Raw genomic sequence first — 17,320 nt, forward strand, 5'->3', positions numbered from 1 at the left:
CAAAGAGCTCGACCTCATCCTCAGAGGCTGAGCTGACAAGAAGCGGTGGCGTGGGAACCACTGGGTCCTTATCTTTCTTAGAGACCTTCCTCTTCTCTCTCTTGTCTTTTGGAGGAGGGTTTGCATGCTGGGAGGGCTTTCCTGACGCATCAACAGGAACAGAGGAAGAGCGTGAAGCCCTTCGACCAGCAGTTGGTGGCTTCTTCAGCCACTGGCTAGTGTCTTGTGAGACACCGGGTAAGTCCTTGGAAGGGACTCCCCCAAGGGATCCCTTACGAACAAGTGAGGCCAGAGGAGGCTGTCGCATCCCCGGCTGAGCAGCCGGAGAGGGCTGTCGCCCCCCCGGCTGAGCAGCCGGAGAGGGCTGTCGTCTCTCTGGCTGAGAGGTGGGAACTGACGTCCCCGGTTGTTTGGGGCGCACTGCTCCCAAACTGGGTGTTTTGGGAGTAGTGGAAGAGAGAGTGGCCTGTCCCAGCTGTGGGGCAGGCATTACTTGATTTCTCTGTGGGCCAACGGCGAAGGGTGTCTTTGCAGGAGCTGGTGGCGGCAGTGTGACGGTAGCATAACTCCTCAACATAGGTGTGGGGTTGAGTCGTTCTAGCTTCTTCTTTGCTTCTTGGTAAGTTAAACGGTCCAAGGTCTTAATTTCTTGTATCTTCCGCTCTCATTGATAGACTGCACAGTCTGTTGAGCAGGGAGAATGATGCTCCCCACAGTTAACGCAGGTGGGAGGTGGAGCACATGGAGCATTAGGATGCGGAGGTCATCCACAATCACGGCACGTGGGGCTGGCAGTGCACCAGGAGGACATGTGTCCGAATTTCCAGCACTAGAAGCATCGCATGGGGGGCGGGACATAGGGCTTGACATCGCACCGGTAGATCATGACCTTGACCTTCTCAGGCAAGCAGTCGCCCTCAAAGGCCAGGATGAAGGCACCGGTAGCGACCCTATTATCCCTGGGCCCCCTAAAGACATGCCGGACAAAGTGCACACCTCGTCATGCCAGGTTCTCACGAAGCTCGTCATCAGACTCTAGCAGAAGATCTTTATGAAAAATAATCCCCTGGACCAATTTTAAGGACTTATGGGGAGTGACCGTAACGGGGATGTCATCGAGCTTCTCACAGGCGAGTAATGCATGAATCTGCTTGGATCAGAATGGCCCCACTCCACATTTTGGAAAGAGACGCCACTGCCCCAAACTTATCTTCGAGATTGTGCACAAAGAAAAGAGGCTTAGTCCCCAAAAACGAATCCCCATCAGTTCTGCTGCATGCAAGGTATCGTGGGGAATACGGCTCCTGTCTGTCTGCAGCCCTACATTCCTCCTATGGTGTGGCTAGGGAAGGGAACGATTTCGGGTTATATGTCACAGCGATAAATTCCTCCTTACCACACTTAGAGACATTGGCGGTCGGGGGACCACCAGGTTGAGATTTCATCCGTTTCATTGCGGATCATCCACTCCGATGCCACCCACTTCGACCAGGGGCTCTCCCCACGGGCGCCACCCAGCCACAGCAAAGGCCACCTGGCAGGATGGCCGTTGCCAGGAGTCCCGATGTCCCAAAAAGACGGGCATCTACTCCTTGGCTTACGTGGGTTGGTGTCAGCTCAGGCATCGGCAGTACAATCCGTGTATTGTCAGGGGGCTACAACCTAGAGGGTACATGACGACCCCACCACAACGGGCTGGCTACCGTGCTGGATTTTGGGTGCCATGGGTAGTTCATAGTGATCGTGGGTGCAGATGGTGACGCACTAGTGATGTAACTTACACAATCCATCTGGGGTGTATGCCCAAAATAAGGGATGGAAGGTGTAGTTACGACGCCAAGACGATAAAGAGTGCCAAGGTCTTAGGGCACAGAGGACTGATGGTGCACCACGTAAGGTGTCCTTCCCCAAAAGGCTCGTACTTCTGTTGAATTTGGAAAAATGGAGGTCAAACCCCAATGGGGACCATCACATTAAGGCCGAAACGTTTGAGACTCCTTTTAGTCGCCTCTTACGACAGGCAGGAATGCCGCGGGCCTATTCTTACCCCCGAACCCTCAGGGGGATTTCGAATAGTTTCTCCGTCTTGTCAGGATACTTGTCACAAAGAACTAAGTCTGCCTTATATCCACTGTTGGAGAGATGGTTATGTAAAGTATTGTTAGGCTGTGAGACAAGTGATAACTCTTCTTCCAAGAATTCCTTGCCATATTAAATATCCTCTAATGGCATGTCATCTGACAATTCTTCAGTCTAACAGTAGTAAATCCAGGATGGAATATAACAATATTATGAAATGGAAAGTTGCCACTCACCATATAGCGGAGATGCTGAGTCACAGATAGGCACAACAAAAAGCTTTCAGCCCATAAGACCTTTGTCAAAAACAGATCTCTCTCTCTCTCTCTCTCTCTCTCTCTCTCTCTCACACACACACACACACATATATATACACACACACACGACTCAATTCTTTAATCTTAGATACTAGATACATGATGTAACTTCTCTGATGAGATGGCACTGTTGTTCTTAGCTTTCAAATAATACTCTACATGTGCTGTCAAAATATTTCTCTGTTTCAAGTAGAAAAGATTGGTTGTGTGAAGCAACACTGCTGCTGTCCAGAGACGCTAGTGCATGGGACAATTGCATGTAATGTGGTTAATGCAATTGATTAAGCAGTAAGCAGCATGCACACAAAAATAACTTTTACTATGAAAGCAGAAGAAGGGAACTCCATTAAGTACCTAGATCAGTACAATAGATGTATTTGCAGTGGCAAATATGGACAACCTTCAGCTGTATAATGGAATGGAGACAATTAAATTTTGTGCCAGACTGGGACTCAGAACATGAATTTCCCACTGAATTTTAGGCTGTCTGACATGACTCACGGCTAGACCCAAACTTCTGTATGTCATCAACCATTGTACCTAGATCAGCAGCCATCAAACTTTTTTGCTCAATAGTCAAATACTGTCACTGTGGGATGGCACGTCAGGCTGCATATGTGACAATCTTATTACCAATTAGAACTTACATAAATATTTATGTTATGAACTCCCAATGGGCTATTCATAGAGAGGGCATGATAAGTTGGCCTCCAGCTTCCAAGTATTGACTGTTAAGTGTCAACAATTCGTGTCAACTGTTCTGTTTCAGAGTGCTGCAACCCTCAGTGACCCATACTTGTGTCTCTGTAATTACCTGGGGAAGTGTAGTTGTGTTGTCTTTGTGAGCATATGATTAATTGAATGATAAAGTCATCATACTTGGATTTAAATGCATTATGAAATATGAGACATGATTACAAATGCTTACTAAATGTTTTGAATGTTATTTTTCTTCTAATCATTACATCGTATTAAAACAGCCTTAACCTTAACTTAAGTTCATATTCCTTGCTACAAACATATTCCTCCAGTATATTTTTGATTCAACAAAGGAATCAGGTACAGCTAACCAGTTTCAGATATACATAGTCTTCAGAAGTTACTGAATGTTAATGCCTGTTAAAAGCAGAACTCTATATCTGAAACCAGTACAGAATAAATACTTTGCATTTGACTGTACCAAACTCTTTCATCAAATAAAATTATTGTGCAGTTGCTGACAATAATTAGCCATGTTTACAATATTAAAATTCTCCAATACACAGTACAAGAATTTTAAACTGCTGCGTGCTGGTTTCACAATGTGACAAGTTATAATGTATATTACAGTGAATAGCAGTACATTTATGTGCAATATTTTCAACCCTACTTAACACTTCACTTTCCACTGCACTGTACTATGTTGTGGTTATCAAACTTCCTAATTGGAACATTACGTCATTTGATTCACTCACAGGAGTTGATTGTTTATGCTGAGTGGAATAATCATGGTCCAATAACAGGATTTGCCACAGATAGAATTTCACAGAATGACTGCCACCATGTTTGTGAGTGTAAAAAATAATATAAAGTGCTGCTGATCAAATTTTAGTAAACTAAAAGAAAGAATACAGTATGCTTGTCTGATAGAGTTGAGTCCAATTTATCCTTGTGAAAATAAAACTCACCTGTTGTGTGGGATGTTGTAATGCTCATGTTATTTGACAGGTGCACATGAAAGATGCAGAAAGGTAGGGTGTCAGTAATTTAATAATTTTTAGTCACAACCAAAAAAGAGCTAAAATTGATTCTAAAATACTTTAACGTGAGATCAGCCAACTGCATCATTAAAAAATATGTTACATTATTCAAGGGCCACATAAACATTATTCTAATGCCATTAGGTTCAAACTTTCAAAATAATAAAAAGCCGACGAGCACCTTTATTTTCAATACCCTTCAGATGCCAAAGATTATGTAAAAAAAGTTACAAGTTTATTCCTGAATGTGGATTCTTATTCATTATAATTGCAAAGCAAGCTTAACTACACAAATAAAAATGTTAATTAATGTGACTTACAGTGGTATACTTTTTGGCTATGTCATCTATATTTGCTGGACAGTCAATTACTATATTTATTTTCAAGTAGTTCATTTTGAAAATGATGCTTCACAAAAGTAAATTAAAGAAAATAGTGTTAAAATAAACTGCAGGCTTTCTTGTAAATTTCTATAATTTCCATGCATGCATCTACTGAATTCAATGTACTACTGCTTTCACAGTGTTCTATAAACTGAGCTTTAAGCTATGAAATAACATGACCCACTTTTATCCTCTTAGGCCTTGAAACATTTTTTGGAAACTGAAAGTGTTGTTTAGGTAGTTAGTTAAGAATAGAGCAACCTACTGTTCATGCTCTGTTTTACATGTGTGTAGATGGATGAAAAAGGGAGTTATCTCAGCATATCTGCAAGATGCGACAACAAACGCATGTCTCCACCTGCTGTGGAGGCTTGCTTATGCTTTGGCATTGTGGCTTGTCGGTGCCATGGAAGTCAAGGACGAAAAGATCGCTAGAAATAAAAAACAGTGGAATAAATGAAGATCCATTATGAGAACTGTCAGTCAGTTATGTGCTGTACTGTGATATACAAGGGATACATGAATATATGTTGTAATCTGTTAAGAGCTATGAAGTAAAAGAGATCTTTTCACTCATCATCATAAGTAGAGATGTACATAAAAACATTGCACGTAGAATGCAGAAGAGTTACTGCAAAGCTATTTATGACATTTAATAGCTTGGACAGACTGAAGCTCTCTTCCAGCAACCATCCCCACTGCAGAAGGTAAAGAAGTCACAGTCTCATGGCATTGCATAGTAGGACCACAAAAGTAAACCACTTCAAGAATGGAGAGCAGAAATTACCTAAGAGGTGAAATTGACTCATGCAGGTCAAGGTGACAGATCATACATGTAGTGTGTTACACCATAACCGACCAACCACAATGCTACACTTCAGTGTTGAGGTTCGATTATTCCCTTTATAACTAGATTTATGAGACTTAAATTGGCAGAATAATTTGAGATCATCATGTTCAACATGTCAAGGATTCTCTATGAGAATGAAACAGCCTTGAGAATTTCTGATGTCTGCAAATCTGCTCTTTTTATTTATTAGGAATATTCTTTCAAATATGACACCATGTCTCAATAAATAATTTCAGTGGTAGTTAAATCTGATCTGAGCAATGCAACAGTTGGAAAATTAGACAAATCTGTTTCTTCAGGTTCATTTATATTATACAATTGCAACTTGGCTTCAAATGCCAATATTTTATTAGTTATTTGCCCAAGTATCCCATATGGTCCTTGCAATCCCAGATTAAGTATGTTGAATTCTTGTGTAATAGTGGACAAAACCTAGAAGTGGCCACTGTTTATCACTATGAAGTTAAACATAATTTTTACCACTTTCTTGTAAGAATAAAATAATTTCAGATTTCAAACTGACAAACTGTTCTAGCACTTTCCATTGCTTAGCCATCTGACAGTAATATGTAGGCCATCATCACCACAAGAAGCTTGCAATTCCTCCAGTAATTCTTAAAATTTTCAGAGATTAAATTCATCTGCTTGAATGAAATTTATAATGCTTTGGAATATATGAATGACAAAAAAACTTGCCTTGTTATAAGTATGTCTTGTGCTGTTCATTGATATAATGAAGTGAGCTGATATGCCCTTTTGTTACCTGAAAAGACATACCTATTACATACAACATAACTTTTATGTAATTTATGTAACTATAAAATACTTTTTGATTACCGGTCATGGATGCTGAATAGCCCGAACCAAGTGCAAGAACAGTTGGGAATACATGTAAAATAGGTTAGCTCAGTGAACGAAATGAACAACTGGATACTGAACTAACTAGGAGCAGTCAGCGGTGGAAATGAGACAGGTGGTCATGCGAAGAACGGCAAGTGTGGCTGAGGGAGACCGAGACTGAGACGAGCATGGGACCGAGGCTGGAAAGAGAACTGCCAAAGTGACAACCGCGACCGAAGTGAACTAGTGAACTATGAACCGATCGTTCCTTGTTCCCGTGAACTATAAGTAGACTGCCACGACCGAAGTGAGCTATAAACTGATCGTTCCTTGGAATTTGTTCCTCGGTCCTTTCGTTCATCTTGGTGAACCATTCCTTTGCACCCGTTCATTTGCAAACTACCCATCTGTAGTTAAAATGCTTTGAACCACCACATTACATTTGTTATTACTTAAATAATGTGTAGAACATGTTATGAATATCAATATACAATACAGAACTTTTAGAAGGAAACATACTAATACTAAGTGTACACTTTGCTTCTAAAAGTACCGTCATATATTGATATTCATGACATGCTCTACACATTACCTAAGTAATGCCTAAAACTAGTTGATATTTGGGTTTAAAATAAAAGAAGCTGATGGTTAAACATTTTGTACATACTATGAATCCGGTGAAGACTGGGTCTCCTACGAGACATGGTTACACCAACATATCAAGGTTTTTCATGTGGGTGATAGAAATCTGTGTAAGGCTTTCTTTGTTTCCTGGCTTTCGCTGTGCATGTTCAGTTGTTGTGCCAACTTTTGCCTTCACAAGAAATGGACAGCTTTTTATTTGATGAAATATGTAAGCTTCTTTCAATCTATTACTGCAAAGGAACACATCTCATTGTGAAGCATGTAGAATTTTACCATTGTCAGAAACACTCAAACCAATCTTACAAAGCCTGGGCTGCATAATTACACAGATTGACCTGTCATTTTAAATTTGTGACTAGTACTCATCACAGATCTTATGCTGATAATGTGTGATGTTATCATTTATATGGCTCTGGGTGGGGAAGTCTGTCAAGAAGCACTTCAATAGAAAAATCCAATGCTTACAGATGTGCTCAATATAGCACAGGCCTTTCAAGTGTCGTGGGCCGCAGGTTATCAGATTGCTTGCTGGGGTGAGGTATTGGAAGCTGCTCAATCAACTCCTGTTAGATGCACAACAAGTGTTCAGGATGACAGGGCAACTGTTGCAACAGTACAGCCTTCAACTCAGTATCATATGGGGCAATGTCAGTTATAGCCACAGCAGCAACAGGCCACATCACAGCAGCGGCCGTGTGCCACCATTCCTTCCTGCTACACAAGCATGCTGTGTGCCCTAAATACTAGGCAGTTTGCCAATAGTGTCAAAAGAAAGTGCATATTGCATTGGTGTGTAACTTCTCTTCAGACATGGTGGGCACAGTAGTACCAGTGGACATAAACCTTATCTGTACAAAAAGTGTTTCCCCAAACAAGTTGTTAATTGACTTGGATGTGTTTCATAAACCATGCTAGAGGACACAGGAGCAGCAGTGACTTTAGTAAATTCACAAACATACATGAACTTGGACTCCCCTCCACTCACCCAGGTTTCACAGAAGTGGTTAGCTGCAATAAGTAGCAGATTCAAATCCTAGGTGAGTTCTTCACTCCTGTCTCTTACAAATCTGCCATTTGCCCTCACACCTTCCTTGTTGTGGATCATTCCCATACTGCAGAGCTGTTTCGGTTAGAGGCGTTTAACGCTTTCAGCTTCTCCATAGCCAATGAGGTAAATTTAATGTCAGATCAAGTTCTGGATCAGCAACTGGACCCCTCTGCTCCTAGTTTTCATCTCTGCTTTCACCTGAACTAGGTTGTGCTACCTGCTTTCAGGCCCACATTTCCATGAAAGAGTTCACCTGCACTCATTTTTTCTGGGTACAACAGGTGCCTTTTTTGTTTTACAACTAACTCTGTCAAGGTCGAATTAGACCATTTGATGTTGCTCAATGTCACTGTTTCGTCCAGTGAATGAGCTACACCACTGGTCATTGTTAAGAAGCTGACAGGTAAGCTTCGCCTCTGCACCGACTTCAGTGTCACGATTAAAGTGCAGTCCATGGTAGATACATACCTATTGCCTTCCCATGATGAGTTGCTCGCAAAATTGTTGGGTGGTCACTAATTTTCCAAGGGTGATTTGTTGGAAGCATACCTCCAGCTGTCACTGGATCAGGCCTTTAGGCACCTCCTCGTGCCTATACCAATATTAACACTTGCCATTTGGTGTTGCTAGGATGCTCACAATTTTTCAGCCATTTTTAGAACAGCTGACAGCTTCCGTACCCAGTTGTGTCAATTACCTCATCAATATCATTTTTCAGGTCCTTCCATCAAAGACCACCTTAGCAATCCCTGATCATTGTTTTCTATTTTACTGTCTGCAGGTCTCAAGTATAATTTTGACAACTCTCATTTTTTTAGCTGCCAACTGAGTACTTAAGTTTTGAAGCTTCTCACACAGGTGTCAAAGCATTGTGTCACCATGTTGATGCAATTGTGTCTTTGCCACAGCTGACCTCCATTAGGAAACTGCAGGCACTTCTAGATAAAGTTGCGTACTACCATAAGTTTTTACCAGATGAATCCACTGTCGATCAGCCACTGCATGTACTTTTTCATAAAAATGTGCTTTTTTTTGTGGTCCCCAGCTCATGACCAAGGTGAGTTCTTCACTCCTGTTTCTTACAAATCTTTGCTTAATCTAAGCTCCATCTGTCTCCTGTCTGGCGTCTTTTCAGCTGGATCAGCATCTTGTTTTGGTGACAGGTGTCTCTCAGCATGGTCTTGGCATGATGATGGTGCTCAAATAAGAGAACGGGTCTGAATGACCCATTGCTTATGCTTCTAAGACTTTAACTACCACTCAGGCTTCTAAGACTTTAACTACCACTCAGCAGCAGTATTCTCAGACTGAAAAGGAGGCGTTAGTAATCGTTTTTACCCTGAAGAAATTTCACATCTTCTTGTATGGTTCTAAGTTCCATTTAATCATGGATCACATGGTTGCTCTTTTTAACCCATCAGCTTCCGAGCTGAACAAGGCAGCACATCATTGGAAGCTGTGCACTCTCTTCCTCTCCAATTATCATTATCAGATTCATTACCGACTACCAGCAAAACACACCAACACTGATGCCTTATCTTGCCTTCCAGTCGGGCTGGATCCAGTATTTGATCAGGACAAGTTGCTTTGTTTCTATTTCGATAATGAGAACTAGAACATGGTCGATGGTTTTTCCAATCACTAGTGTCACAATAACATCGGCCGTTGCTGTGAGTCCTGTACATAGTTAGATCCTCTCTTTTGTGCAGCATGGTTGGCCGAAATAATCTACGGTCCATGCCCCAGGTCCCTTGCATAATTACTTCTACATCCAGCACTGCCTTTCTGTGTTTCCTGGAGTTCTTTTGTTAGCTACAGAGGATGCTGCTCCCTGGGTTGTGATTTCCACTTCCTTATGCCACTGTGTACTGTGGCTTCTGCATGTTAGTCATTGTGAGACCTCTCACACCAAAGCTTTGGCCCACCATCATGTGTATTGGCCAGACATACATGTGGACATTACATGGCTCATTTCCACTTGCACTCAGTGTGTTCAGCAACAGGTGGCCCCACTATCTTCTTTTTCCTCCTGGCTGATGCCACAGCATCTGTGGGGGCATCTACATGTTGATTTTGCTGGGCCCTGTAATGGATGCCTATTCCGAGTCTCCCAATGTGGCTTGTTGTCTGTCGACATCTGCAGTGACAACTACTTTGGCCCTGTCTAAGATTTTTGCAATTAAAGGATTTCTGTTTACCGTGGTTACCAATAATGGCTCCCCAGTTTGTTTCTGAAGACTTTGCTTCTTTTTGTCAGGCTAGTGGTGTTCACATTCTCACAGCTCCCCCATTTCATCCTCAATATTATGTGAAGCTGAACGCATGGTTCAGACATTTAAAACTTAGATACTGACATACGTACCTATCAGACCCCCTGAAGCTGCTTTAGATCGTTTTTTGAGTTTGTACTGTTTCGCTCTGGTAGGGGACAAGAGACCAGCGGAGCTGCTACGTGGTCACCAACGATGGGCCCTCCTTCATCTGCTGTATCAGACACCATGCCCACTGCCATTGCCGGCTCTGTGATGGTTCATGCCTGTCTGGTCTCATGTTTTCTGCTACTGGCTGAAGTGGCTTCCTGCTGTCATCAAACATCGCCGGGGCTGGTGCCTGTGAGTTGTCTGTACTCCTGATGAGCAAACGTTCCATCACTTTAACCAGCTATGGCTGCACACTGTGGGGCCTATTCTGGAGGACTCACCATCTTCCCTGCCCCCACCAATGCCTGTTCCTCTGTCGCAGTTGGTCCCGTCTGCACCACAGAGGGGTCGCTGTCTGGCAGATAGCTGTCTGGGGTTCCTGCCTCTGCCTCTACTCTTCGACTGCGAGTCAACGGTGCAGCACCCGCTGCCGTCATCTCCATTGCTGGATATTATGCTGTGCGGCCATCATCTCCAAAGCCCCCACTGACACTTCTGATGCTGATGGCTGCTCAATGAGGATGTTGCATCCTCGGCGAGGATGTTCTGGTTGTGCCGTACAGCCCCTCACCCCTACTTGCCCATGCCTATCTGCCACATGCTGCAACAGCCACTGTTGTTGCGTGATGAAATGGATGTCAGGACTGTCATTGAGGTTTTCCATGACTTGTAATCTCACTATCTTGTGAAATCAGCGCTTTTTTTTTCATGGTACCGGTGCTTTTTGGTACCACTGGTTCTTTTTTTGTACTACGCATTTTCTCTGTCTAGTGCTTTTTTTATGTATGTATGTGGTTTGCCCACCTTCTAGGACGGAGGAGTATGTACCTTCATTCAGGGCATGTGTGATTTCACACAACAGTTCACAAGACAGTTTCATAGACCTGCTTATAGATGCCACCCGGCTTGGCACCCTGGCGCACTCTGGTGAGCCACCAAAGCAACAGCATTATTTAAGTGATCTCGAACAAGTGCTCAGCCTTTTCTTTACACTGTATTAGTGTTGTCCAGTGCTACGCACATCTGTATATTATATGTTGCTCTGTAAAGTACTATGTTCCATAAAACATGTTTGTTCTTGATATATATCAGTATACCCAAGCCATTGATATCAGGAGATACGCCTTTTTGCAACTGATTACACTGAAGACAGATGCCCTGCTTGGGTGTCAGTGAGGCGACAGTGTGGTTGATAATGAAAGCAAGACTAAAGAAAAATCAAGACATGTTAATAGGATTTATTGACCCAGAGAAAACATTTAATAATGTATTATGGTGCGGATAAATCAAAGAAATATGAAAGTAATGAGAAGTAGCAGAAATGAGAAAAGCAAGAAACTTGATATCATAATTGGAGATCACGAAGTAGATGAAGTTAAGGAATTCTTCTAATTAGGCACAAAAATAACCCATTATGGACAGAGGAAGAATTCATTAGAAGCATACTAGCACTGTCAAAATTGGCGTTCCTGGCCGAGAGAAGTCTAGTAGTATCAAACAGAGGTGTTAATTCCAGAAATAAATTTCTGAGAATGTGTGTCTGGAGTGCAGCATTGTAAGACACTGAGACATGGACAGTGGGAAAACCAGAAATAAGAGAATAGAAGCATTTGGGATGTGGTGCTACATAAGAATGTTGAAAATTAAGTGGACTGACAGGGTAAGGAAATGAATGTATGGGAAACATGACAAGGAGAAGGAACAGTACGATAGGGCAACTGTTAAGGGAATAAATTGTATGGTAGTAGAGGGAGCTGTAGAAGGTAAAACCTGTGGAGGAAGACATGAGATTGGTATATATCTAGCAGATAATTGAAGACATACGTTGAAAATCAAGTACTACTCTGAGATGAAAAGATTGACACAGGAAAGGAATTCCAGGTGGGCCGCATCAAACCAGTCAAAAGACTGATGACTCAGGGGGAGAGGAGGCCAGGCAGGTGGCACGGAACAACAATATGTTGTAATTCCAGTTCCCCCACCCCCACCCCCACCCCCCTCCCCTCCCCACCTCCCTCCCCTGTGGATCTCTGGGAAGCTGGTGTGTCTTTGGCACGACTGATAAAACAGGTTCTGGTTCATGACTGTCATGCTCTGCAACATGATAGTGTATGTTGTCAGTGTACACCCTCTGTCTACAACCATTCATCCTGACTGATAACTTGGTAGTAATCATATCAATGTATAAGGCCCAACAGTGGTACATGACGTGGTATTTCACAGGTTGTTCTCCCCTTGTTGGTGTATGTTTTGCCAGTTACCATGTTTATATAGGTGCTGGTAGGAGGGTGTACAGGACAAGTCTTACAGCAACGATGGTGGCAGGGATAGGAGCCAGAGGGCAGGGAAATGGGTGCACACGTTGCATAGTATCTGACTGGGATATTGTGGATACTGGGGGTGGAGGACAGTGAAGTGCTATTCTAGTTGTCGTGGACAAAATGACTGGCAGAATGGACATTTCAGGGCATGATTTTAGGAAGTCATAGCCTTGTTGAAGTAGCTGCTTAAGACATTCAAGACCAAGATAACATGTCTTTGAAGGGATCAGCACTATCATGATGAGTGTGATGGCCAGGGAAACCTGCTTTTGAACTAGGCTGGTGGAGCAATTAAGTCCAGGCAAGGCTGAGGTGAAAATGATGGTGTATTGATGTAAAGAGTCTGTATGTGAACAAATACATTTGCCTCAAATACCAAAGATATATGGGAGGGAACAACTGACATGGAAAGGATGGCAACCATCAAAATGTAAGTACTATTGTTTGTCAGTAAGTTTAATGTGAAGAGAAGTGTGTATCTGACCACCAGTGAGGATGAGCTCAACATCATGGGGTTCAGAATATGCCCCTATGAAATGTAATTGGGAATTGTGTGTACAGATTACAAAACTTTTAACAGGTCAGCATCACTGTGAGTCCATATGACAAACATGCCATCAATGTACCTAAACCAAGCCTGGTGCTAGAGGCTTACAGATCACTGGAAATCCCCCTCCAACTGACCCATGAAATGCATAGGAAGGAGTCTATCAGGTTCCCATAACTATGCCCTTGATCTACTTGTATGTCTGCTCTTCAAAGGTAAAGTGGTTTTTGGTAATTTTAGCATAGATACAATGATGACATCTTTGCTAAGTGCAGTAACGGTGAGTTGACCTGTTCAAATTTTTGGAATTTCTAAATATTTTCTCCCAATTAAATGTCACCTGATCCTATTCCGCATCTCATGCCACTTTCCTTGATGTTGACCTTGTCCTTACTGAGGGCCAGCTATACACTTCTGTTGACTTTAAACCACTAGCAGACAACAATATTTACATTTTGACAGTTACCATCCATTTCATGTCAGATATTCCCTCCCATACAGCCTTGGAATTCGAGGTAAATGTATTTGCTCATATGCAAACTCTTTATAGCAATACACCACCATTCTCACCTCAGCCTTCATTGGACATACACCAACATTCTCACTTCAGCGTTCACTAGACATAATTACCCCACCAGCCTAGTTCAAAATCAGATTTCTTTGGCCATCACATCCAATCCTGGTACTGCTGATCCCTTCAAACAACCACTTAGGAGTACACCTCTTGTCACTCAGTATTATTAATTGGCTACTTCAACAAGTCTACGAATTCCTAAAATCATGCCCTGAAATGAGGTCCATTCTGCTCGACATTTTGCCCATTGCACCTAGAATAGCTCTTTGTCAACCTCCCAATCTCCACAACATACTAGTCAGATGCTATGCTCCTTCTGCATCCATTTCCCTACCCTATGGCTCCTAACCTGTGACCATCCCCACTGTATGGCTTACCCTGTGCATCCTCCTGCCACCTCCGATACTGATGACTCTGAAACAGGCAGAACATAAACTATCAAAGGGAAAGCCATCTGTAAAATGACCCATGTCATACACCAGCTGTACACTGTTCAGCTTTTTACATTGGTATGACTACCATCAAGTTGTCAGGCGAGATCAATGGACTAAGAGTGTGTCCATTGGCAACATGCAAAATCCTGTTGCAGAGTATACACTACAACAAGACACTCGTGTGTTTCTTCACACATACAATCTGCATTCTTCCCCCAGACACTAGCTTCTCAGAACTCCGCAAGTGGGAACTGGCATTACAAAATGTCCTTGGTTCCTGCCACCCATCTAGCCACTGATAAAAACAAAGGAACTTGGAACAGAAAGCAAATGAAACGCCCAAGGAAGTTTACAGTTGATCAATATGCAATAAAGTTACAGTGAACAGGTACAATATAAAAGCCATGGTTTTCATTTCATGATATTGTATATCTGTATGTTGTGTAACAAACAAAAATGTATAGGGATGAATGTTAATAGTCAGTTGCAGCAGTGTGAACACACAAAATACTTGCACACATAATATCATCAGCATGTTATGCCTTTCAATCCTTTACTGGTGTGTAACAGCCTGTCTCTTAGTTATCATACATGCTATTCACATATCTACTCAGTTTTCTGCTATACAGTTCTTAAAGGTTGTCAGAAATGTCTGCAACCAAAAGTCATATTTGAGTTGCACTCATTTCCGATAACCTCCATGTACCAAAGTTGCAGTGTTCCACACCCATAATGGATTTTGTTAATTTTTTTTGGGAACAATGCAAATAATATTAATAGTTTTCACTACAGAATAAGGAAGTAAGAATAATAAGAAAATTCATCAGATGGACTTTGTGCAAAGATTTGTTCACAACATTGAGGATTTCAACCACACAGTACTTTAAGAACCAGCTATACACATAAAAAACCATGATAATTACTACAAAAACAGCTCTCTCTGTGAACCACAACTCTCTACATTTACCAAAAAATATCATTATGGAACATTAAACAACAGTTTGTACCAAGGAAAAAAATAGTACTATAAATAGTCTAAAGGGACAAAAGAGTTAACTAAAACAAACATATTAAAAAAAAAGTATCTGCTGAGCAAGATATTCTGTACAGTAAAGGACTACTTGCATAACACACAGTAGAGGCATTGGTAAAAATACAACATGTGTAAATAATAATAAAATAACTCCATCTTTTCACAACATATTTTTCGACTGTGTGGTTTTCTGGAAATCTTTTCAAGGCTCTCCAATGGATTATACTAACATCTTATCCCTTCTGAGGCTAACACCTCACTCATTATGGAGGGATGTAGTCTCAATTTTGGAAGCAAGCAGATGGGGAAGCTATGAAACACAAAATGCAAAACCAAACATAGTTGTCATAATCTTGATGCCTATTGACAGTGCATGTAATGTGTGCAGTATCAGGTGTTCACTGAGAAATGAATGAACAGTTCAGCACTAGCTTTTCACACTATGAAATAATGTTTGCAACAGCATATGAAGAAAACATTATTGTTCACTAGAGATAAATCAAATGAAGTTATGCTGCTGTTAAAGGATTGTATCTTTATTCAGGAGAAAGGAGACTCTAATCCTCAGCTGATCATCATCATTTAGATTTTCCACTGTCTCCCTACTGTAGGTCATCATCATGTTACACCTTTAAATTTTGTCATTGGTGTGTAACTTGCCAAATTAGATATGTAAGTATCCAAATATGTATACACGAAATTTGTTTATTGTACTTAAACTGTAATACCCGTACCGTTGTAAAAATGATCCACAAATGAATAAAACTAACTACTACTGATACGGATTTTGATGAATAAATACTTTCCTTACTTTAGCTGCAGCGGCCCAAAGGACTATTCTGTAAGACAAAAGGGAGTGGAGGTATGTAAAGTACGCTGGTACCTTAGCCTTGAACACAAAAGACGTTCCAAACTGATGTTCTTTATTATTTTATTGATGCGTTGTCTCTGTTTTAGATTGTTATCTAGATGACTGCCTAAGAATTTTACACACAGTGGTTCATTAATATATGACACTATTAATGGTGGCAGTTGTGGTACCATAAAGCACCTGAAACTGCAATTTGACTCTTCATGTGATTGATAACTGTTCACTGAGAAGTTGTTGTAGGCCTCTTCAGCCATCATCAAAGCTGTATCTGGTGTTGCTAGGTTGTTTTGTCAATAAAAATGTTTTAACCTTCCACCAGTCACACCAATATTTGTTACATAAGTGGTCATGTGTTCCACAGCATGTTGTTTTGCTTCTATTATTAGTCTTATTTTAGATTAAATAACATATTTTAACAATTTTGTGTTCAAAATAGAATGTGTTTTTGGGTATATAACAGTATTAAACTTTTTTATGATATAAGAAACAAACAAAAACAATTTTAAAATGTAAAACATTTATTGTTATCTGTATTACAACTGAATCTAATTATTTACAATTTTGAATTGTTTTTTTTATTGACAATTATTGCAAATAGTTTTTAAAGATTGATTTTTTCATATGAAATGACCATACATACTACACGCCATTGTTGCGGAGCTGTTTTTTGTTCTCCCACAGAGGGTGCACGCTCCACCTGCCTTTATTTCTTGAGGATTCGACAAAGCTGAAGTTGAGGGTTGTGGATATTGGAGCTGTAGAAATGCTTTGAGGGCTATTGGAAGGCAGGTAATCTTAGTCCTGGAATACATATGTTCATCAGAAGTTCAATGGACAACATTTTCAGAAAAATTCTATGTAAAATGGGTCTTTCATTTCCTTTCAGCATTATATACAGCACCTGGGAATTCATTCCAGCTCTATTTATAAGAGTGGAAAAAAATCAATAAGGGACACCTTCTTGTTGTTCTGGCTACACTATATGTAGCACATATCTTTTCCACTGTGTGTACACACCACATTTGGTCCTACTCTAATCCAGAATAATGTCTTGTAGTGCATTTTCTGGATCATGTCTCCGCTATCATGGAATATACACACGATAGTAACTGTTTTATTTATTTTTGTTACATACAACATGTGAGTTCGGTCTTTTGGATAACCAAATGTTGGAGAAACAGTATTAGAGAAGGAAAGTTGCTACTCACCATATAGCGGA

General features: G+C 41.2%; 1 protein-coding gene across 1 annotated transcript in view; it reads right to left on the reverse strand.

Annotated features, from left to right (window-relative positions):
- Nucleotides 1-6,077: 6,077 nt before the first annotated feature.
- The window catches only part of LOC126268335 (ras GTPase-activating-like protein IQGAP1), a 345,429-nt gene continuing 334,186 nt past the window's right edge, over nucleotides 6,078-17,320 (reverse strand). The window contains exon 33 of the mRNA XM_049973901.1: nucleotides 6,078-6,131. The gene's annotated coding sequence lies outside the window, so the exon portion shown is untranslated. The remainder of the gene's footprint in view (nucleotides 6,132-17,320) is intronic.

Source organism: Schistocerca gregaria, chromosome 1, assembly GCF_023897955.1.
Source record: "Schistocerca gregaria isolate iqSchGreg1 chromosome 1, iqSchGreg1.2, whole genome shotgun sequence".
NCBI lineage: Eukaryota > Metazoa > Arthropoda > Insecta > Orthoptera > Acrididae > Schistocerca > Schistocerca gregaria.